The sequence below is a fragment of the Propithecus coquereli genome, unplaced genomic scaffold (genome assembly GCF_000956105.1).
Source record: "Propithecus coquereli isolate 6110/MARCELLA unplaced genomic scaffold, Pcoq_1.0 Scaffold281, whole genome shotgun sequence".
Lineage (NCBI taxonomy): Eukaryota > Metazoa > Chordata > Mammalia > Primates > Indriidae > Propithecus > Propithecus coquereli.
In genome coordinates this window covers 509,957-518,208 of record NW_012148408.1, presented here as the reverse complement: position 1 = coordinate 518,208, position 8,252 = coordinate 509,957, and the positions used below count along the sequence as shown (strand labels likewise).

At 43.5% G+C, this 8,252-nt stretch overlaps 1 protein-coding gene across 1 annotated transcript in view; it reads right to left on the bottom strand.

Moving 5' to 3' along the window:
• FAM222B (family with sequence similarity 222, member B) overlaps window positions 1-2,349 on the bottom strand; it is a 59,366-nt gene extending 57,017 nt beyond the window's left edge. Inside the window, exon 1 of the mRNA XM_012648240.1 lies at window positions 2,196-2,349. The gene's annotated coding sequence lies outside the window, so the exon portion shown is untranslated. The remainder of the gene's footprint in view (window positions 1-2,195) is intronic.
• Between the last annotated feature and the right edge of the window lie 5,903 nt (window positions 2,350-8,252).

Sequence of the window (8,252 nt, the reverse complement as noted above, 5' to 3'; positions counted from 1 at the left end):
AGCTACTCGGGAGGCTGAGGCAGTAGGATCGCTTGAGCCCAGGAGTTTGAGGTTGCTGTGAGCTAGGCTGACGCCACGGCACTCACTCTAACCTGGGCAAAAGGGTGAGACTCTGTTTCAAAAAACAAACAAACAAACAAACAAAAAAAACCCAAATGCTTTCTTTTTAAAACTATGGGAGGAGCAGCAGTGTTATACACAGAGAATTTGTTGAGAGTGCCAAGGAACTAGAGCAAAAAGCTTAAAATCATACATCACTCTGTATTTCCGGGAAAGACAGAGAAGTTAAAAAACAACTAGGGTTCATTTCCCCTATTCCTATAAAATAATTCACTCCCCTTATCTGCAAATCTTCAAGGATCTAGTTTGGCCACTCCCCTACCTTTACTAAAGTAAAAATCAAATCACTCACCAATTTCCAAAAGGCCTTACCATTTCAAGCTCTCCATCCTCAAAGCCAGCAAAGTTTAAGCATCTGTCTCTTTCTGTCCTTCTGAAAGGAGTTTGCACCTCTCTTTCAAAAGCTGTGAAATCATAGTCTGTCTCTGGAAGCACATAGTTTAACTATGTCCTCTGCTTTGTCTACCCTGAAAAACAACAACAAAGCCTCAGGAGTGCTCCTTCAGTCTCTCAGAAAAGAACCAGCCACCTCTTGAGCTCTTGCACAGCTGCCTCTGTCTTTTTCTGTCAGACACTCCACCTGGAAGGTTCCACTTGGAAGCAGGATACAAAAAGTAGAGCTGAAAAGCTACAGTATGCTTACCTAACCTCCAAAATAGAGACATGGCCCTGGGGCAACCAGAGACTCCTTTTCAAAGGAAAACTTCGTACAAATTGGAGCTTCCAGATAGCTGAACACATGTGGGTTCCTGGAGGGTGGCCCCTGGGGAGGGCAGGGAATCTTCTCCACCCATAAATAAAATAAATAAAAATAACAAATATATATTTGCACACTTCTCACTGGGAAGCCCTCTCAGTTTGTTTCAAACTGGTTTTCTCAGCCCTGCTCACGGTGGCTCAGGCCTGTAATCCTAGCACTCTCGGGCACTGAGACAGGAGGATTGCTTGAGCTCAGGAGTTCGAGACCAGCCTGAGTGAGAGTGAGACCCCATCTCTACTAAAAATAGAAAAAGAAAAAAAAACTAGTTTTCTCAATTCATAATAAGCACATTAGTGCCAACTGTGTTACAAGAGAACCTTAGTGAGCTATGTTCAGAAAGCATTTAACATATTGGCCCTCCATTCTCTATTTCCTTCCTCTTGGGTAAGGAGCTGCACACCATTTGTAAAAACACCATGGAGTATGGTATTTTTCCTAAACAAGTCTAATGGCTAATGTGTCACATTGCAGAACAAACTGTATTTCTGCACATGATCTGCTGTGCCCATGCAGAAAGCACATATGTGTCTATTGAGGATTTACAAACAATATGCTTCGCACTGACAGAAAATCAGTCATTCCATTAATAACAGTAGGGTCTAAAATCCAGTAATACTGATGGCAATATATTAACATTGACATAGTACTTACAACTTACAATTTTCATAAACAGTCTCAATCATACATGCGATGCTTGCAGTAGCCCATTTGAAACACGACATCTTCCTGAGGTTCAGAAAGGTTAAGTGGGACCTGCCCAAGGTTATTTAACAGCTTTATCAGTGGTGGACTTGGTTTTGAGCCTGTCTGACTCTAAGCCCCCAGTTCTTTTCCCTAGACCCCTGTCAGCTTTAAATATGGGGCTCCGACTCCCATCCTCTTACCCAGAGCAGCCTATTTCTCCGGGAGAGTGACCCTCCCTGTCTGGTTCAGAGTTGGCTTCTTCAGCTCCAGCAGGGCTTTCATTCTCCACCACCCTCCCCCCGCGACCATTCTCAGAAAGAAGCGGAAAGGGAGAGGCGACCAAAAGCTTCTGGGGGAAGGGACGATGACAAATGGGGGAGCGCGGGACATTGGCCCTGCCATGGGCTCCTTGACTCCACAGCGCGCAATCCCTTCACTCCACCAAGCTGTCCAGCTGTGGGCCCGACGATCTGGCCACCCGTGCCCCAAATTCTCCCATCATCACCAGAAACAGTACCTCCCCTCAGTCCCTCCGTTACCGACATGCAGAGCTCACCCCTCAAAGTCGGTATCCCTCCGCCAGCGCCCCAATTCTTCCCCCGCTGCCTACTCCCCTTTCACCACCACTCACTGTCGGTGACTGGGCCCGGCCCTCATGGCTGCTCCGTTGCCGCCCGCCGCCGCCACCACTGCTCCACGCCCCAGCCCCTCAGTCACCGCCGCAGCCGTCGGGACTCGCCGGAGTCGCTCCTGCGCCTGCGCAGCCTGGAGCGCCGGGGCCCTTTCGGGCCGCCCGCGCCTGCGCAGCCCCTGCCGGAGGCGTCTTCCTCAGTGCCTGATGGTCTGGACCCTTGGATCTCAAGTGGACGTGGGCTCTGGCTTTCAGGACCTGGTAGGCTTAGAGAATTTGAAGGCTGCCCCAGGGTTTGAGGCCTCTGGAGTACTTTGCCTAGGTTACTAAACTCTTGGGCCGCGGTTCCCCTCGGGGGCCATAAACTTGACACTTTCAGAATTCTGGATCCTGCTTGCATTTAAAGGCCTGAATTCAGGTGCTCTGAGGTGACCACTGAAAGTAAATTTGGGTTTCTTTCAAGAAGACAATCACGTCTAAAATGCATTGAGGGTAGTTATATAAGAGATAACTCTAACATCCCAGAATACACTACTAGCCAGGAGGTGACCTCACCTACAATGCACTGGAACACTGCTAAGTTCAGTACGTTTATCAAGCACGTGCTGTTTATTGGACAAAAATATTCTAGGCTCCCCATATGTGCCATCAAATAATTTGCAGGTGAATAATCCCCTACTTTCCAGCTCTTATTGTGGAGCCTGGCACTGTTGCAGCTAGTAAACAAAAAATAGACCTTCAGCCTAATGAGGCCTAACTACCAGCCCCTAGACCACTGTGGTGCTTTGGCATAGCTCAACAAGAGACTAGGCTCAACTGAGTCCTGGGAATTCAACAAAAGACACTTGAAAGCAGTAGGCAACGCACAGCATCCAAAGGGAAGAGAAAGTACAGGACTAAACTCCTCACTGCCATGACTCTTTTTTCCATCTCACCTCCAGCCCTGGTCTCCTCTCTGCAAAGTTTGGACAGATAGGGACCAAGATATAATGTAAGAAGAAGACAACGATGAAGAAAAGAAGTTTCATTCTTTCTGTGAAGGATATTAAATTCTCTGTACTTCCAGGGAAAGTAAAAATTACTCCTGATTCCAGTACCTAATGTGAATGTTTGAACTCCTAATATTAAGGAAAGTTTTCCTTATATTGGAAAGAAGCAAGAATAGGTTCTGGAGTAAAGGCTGAGAATGTTAAAAATGGAATCACAGAGATGCTGGAAACAATAGAGCCTACTTGTCACTAATATTCTTCTGTAAAAGGAGGCAGGGGATATATACAACTGCATATAATGGGACTGCCAGGTCACTAAGAAACTAAGGGTTAATCTCTGCTGCCGTCTTCTTGGAGAAGCTCCTAGGAACCTGAGGACTTTTTTTTTTTTTTTTTGAGACAGAGTCTCACTGTGTTGCCCGGGCTAGAGTGCCGTGGCGTCATCCTAGCTCACAGCCACCTCGAACTCCTGGGCTCAAGTGATCCTCCTGCCTCAGCCCCCTGAGTAGCTGGGACTACAGGCATGCGCCACCATGCCCGGCTAGTTTTTTCTATATATTTTTAGTTGTCCAATTAATTTCTTTCTATTTTTAGTAGAGACGGGGGTCTCCCTCTTGCTCAGGCTGGTTTCGAACTCCTGAGCTCAAACAATCCGCCCGCCTCGGCCTCCCAGAGAGCTAGGATTACAGGCGTGAGCCACCGCGCCCGGCCCTGAGGACTTTTTTCACATAAGATGCTTGCAACTTTTAGGTACATAGCTATATGTTGCTGTGGAGAAATAGTGTATAAATTGGCATCTAATCTAGTCCCTACAAAAGCAAATCTACACAAAGGTGCCAGCCTCATGTATGAGCTGCCTTCCACCTAAGCAGAATCGTCTTGACATATGTTAAAGGCAACAGCTGACATAGCAGCTGGGCAATAAGCAGGACATCCTATGGGTGCGGCCCAGGATCAAACCCAGTGGCTAGTTCCTGGCTTAGAAGTCTTGGCATTAATTGCAAAAGTATTGCCTTTTGGAAAGAGAGAATATTTGGCACCACAGGGGAACTACATAGCCAGGAAGGAGGAAGAATTAATATTGACACTATGTTCTGATGACTAGATGACTAAAAAGGTGCTCATAGCTGACCCCATAGTTTCTGGGACTATACCCTCTTAACTCCACCACCACAGCCCCCTGGGAAGGCCTGCTATAATTTATATGACAACAGCATGTATTCCTATATTTGAACCATTCTGGGTCTCTGGAGCCACTTCCCTACTTGAATTTCTTACCAGGAGCCACTTCTTACTTGAATTTCTTTCCACCAGAATGGTGGATTTTTTTTTCCTACCAAGCATTCATTTACAATATCCAGTGATAGTCATTCAGAGAACCACCCCTACTCCAAACTCAGACCATGTGGTTTGGATGAGGCTCTCCAGGCATGGAGCACATAACCCAGACTAAACTCAATCAGCACTTAACATTTTCTAAACTACAATTATTGTTTCAGGGATGGGCAGGTAACCCAGTCAGAGCGAAAAAGGCACAGGAGACTTTTGCTTCTGGGAAAGTCTCTTGTTTTTTCCATTGAATCTGCATGTGAGAAGATACAATATGTAAAGCTGCTGCAACTATGTTAATACCACAAGGGGAGAGCCAGTCCAGAGAAAGATGTCATTTATTCACTCACTGAAAAAAAAATCTATTGAGTACCTATTATGTGCCAGATACTGTTTTAGGTGCAGGAGATACACTAGTGAACAATATATACAGGTCCTGTCCTCATAGAATTTATAGTCTAGCCAGCCGTGGTGGCTCATGCCTGTAATCTCAGCACTTTGGGAAGCGGCAGGAGGATCACTTGAGACCCTGTCTCTACAAAAAATAATAAAAATTATCTGGGCATGGTGGTGTATACCTGCAGTCCCAGCTATTTGGGAAGCTAAGGCAGGAGGATCACTTGAGCTCAGGAGTTTTAGGTTACAGTGAACTATCTATGATTATATCACTGCACTCCCCAGGCAACAGAGCAAGATCCTGTCTCAAAAAAAAAAAAAAAAAAAAAGAACTTACAGTCTAGAGTCTAGTAGGGTATTAGGGTAAGTACACATACAATAATAACATAAAACATCAAACACTTACATAGCATTTACTATGTGCCAATTCTCTTAATCATAATACCCTGATGAGGATACTATCATTATTCCTATTTTATAGATGAGGAAACTAAAGTAGAGAGAAGTTACTTGCCCAGGGTCACACAGTAAATAATGGAGCTAAAAAATCAAATACAGGATTTCTGGCTCTATAACCTGTGTGCTCAACCACTATGTTATACACTGCCTGTCATCGGAGGGAAAGGAGAGGCTCTAACCAGTTGTTGGAAAGAACAGCCGATAAGAATGCCTAGAACCCCCATAATATTCTGAAATAAAATTTAAAAAATGCCTAGAAGTGAGAATACCAGACAATTGGGGATGTGAAAGAAACTCAGTTGAGGTGGAAAAGGTGAGTGACAAGATGGGACTAGCAAAGTAAACCAGTCGTGTTAATTAGCTTGTACTTTATTCTGAGGGTAATGAAGCAATGGAGTGACTTGGTCAGATTGGGGCCATGGGGAGGTTGGTAAGATCAAAGACAGGAAAACTTTTAGGAGCCTCTTGCAGCATTCTGCTGCTTACTGGACAATAAGCTAAATAGGATCATTTCAGGTAGTGATAAATGCTGTGAAGAAAAGCCTTTCTGAGGAAGTAATATTTGAACTAAGACCTGAATGGTGAGCAGAACCAGATCTGAGAGAACACAGGAGGCAGAAGTAGCAGGTATAAAGGCCTTAAGGCAGAAATGAGCTTGGTATATTAAAGGGACAGAAATAAGGCCAGTGTGGCTGAACCTTTGGGAGGAGAAGTAAGCAGGGCTCAGTGCATATAGGCCATAAAAGGACTTTAGATTAATCTAGTCATAATAGGACGCAATTGGGGGGTTTTAATCACAAACTCCTTAAGATTCTACTCCTTTAAATCTCTGGAATCCATCTGCTTCTCTCCACCATCTTTACCGCACTATTTTAGTGAGAAAGATAAAGTTACACCTAGTTGGAAAAGGACTGGGGGTCAGGGCAGTTTTGTTTTTTTGCTTTTAGATAAAAAAGATTAAATAATTTTTTAATAAATGCTGATGGAAGGAATACAGTACAGATGGAAATTGTCTATATAGAAAAGAAAGGATAATTCATGAAGCAAGACCCTTGAAGGGGTAAAATGATTAGCCTTAGGATAGGAACATATATTGAGAGCCTATATTGTCCTAAATCCTAGATTAAAATGAACATATGATAGTAGGTACATATGCTTATGATTATCATCTTCATTGCACAGATGAAGTAACTGACACTTGGAGGGTTTAAATAACTTGTCCCAACTCAGACATCTAATAAATGGCAAAGCTGAAATATGAACCTAGTCTGGTTCATTTGATTAGTCTCTCCTAATCTCACAAAATACAAAATTCCTCCACGATATCCTTTGAGGGAAAATCTCTAGTTAAGAAGAGATTTAACTCAAAATATGATATAAGCTGACAAGAAAAAGAAAAAAAATAAATCAAAAAAGAAGAGATTTAACAAGATACTCTGACTCATTTCCCTTAAGTTTTTCTGTCATCCCTGGGATTCTTCCATAGTATTATCTGTTGCTAGCACAGTAGTATTTAGTATGTGTTCCTAGGGTGATTTTGTATTTATATAATTAAGGTCTTCATCTACTTAATTTGAAATTTTTAGTGTGAAATTTTCCCTTTACCCTAATTTCAGTTGAAATGGTGTTTCACCTAACTGTCCATCAAAGAAGATTCATACTTTCCTGATTGCTGGCTGTCCCTTGTATTTAGTGACATCTTGTTCTCTGGGTATCCATATGCCCAAAGAACAACCAGAATATCATGTTCCAAAAAGGCTGTTCCTTCCACTAACAGAGCAGGCGGCCTGAAAGCTGGAGCCTGGCGCCATTTGCAAAGCATTAGTGCGTTTGGCTTCCCAGGCTCCATCAATCCTGTGTCACTCAGATAATCACTGAATACCAATCCACCATTTCTACAACAGCAGCCTGGCCAGTTGGTTCTCTCCACTTCCAACAATTCTCCCCTTTCTGTCCTATATCATCAATGTTTTCCTGTCTACTGGGTCATCACCATGAGCAAACAAAATGTTTCACCTTAGACAAGAAAGAAAAGGAAACCCACTCTTAAACCCACAGTCCTCTCCTGCTCTTCTACTACCTTTTGCTCTGTTCCCTTGAGAAGCTGTATATATAGTCAGCCCTCCCAGGGTTCTGCATCCACAGATTGAACCAACCAAAGATCAAAAATATTTTGCTGGGAATGGTGGCTCTCTGGCCTGCAATCCCAGCACTGTAGGAGGCCCAGGAAGGAGCATCACTTGAGACCAGGAGATTGAGGTTACAGTGAGCTATGATCCACTGCACTCCACTGCACTCCAGCCTGGATGTCTCTTTAAAAAAAAAAAAATTCTGGAATTAAAAAAAACACAATTAAAAAAATACAAACTTTAAAACACAATAGAGTTAACAATTATTTACATAGCACTTACATTGTGTTAGGTATTATAAATAATCTAGAGATGATTTAAACTATATGTGAGAATCCACGATTTGGGTATACAGGGGGTGGGGGGGTGATAGTATTCCTGGAACTAATCCCCTGCAGTTACCAAGCAAGGACTGCATATTCTGGCTATCCACAATTCCTTTCCTCTCATTATCTCTTAAACCCACTCCATTTAGGCTTCCAACCTAACCACTGTACTGAAATTTCCTGTCATGTCACTAATGTCTGACACAAACACAAGGGCACTGGTGAGCCCCAGGACTCCAGTATGCAAGTCCCATGATGGAAATTGCTTTTCTTTTCTTTCTTTCTTTCTTTTTTTTTTTTTTTTTTTTTTTTTTTTACAAGGTTTTTTTTTTTTGCCCGGGCTGGGCTTGAACTCCTGGGCTCAAGCAATGCTCTGCCTCAGCCTCCTGAGTAGCTGGGACTACAGGCATGCGCCACCATGCCCGGCTA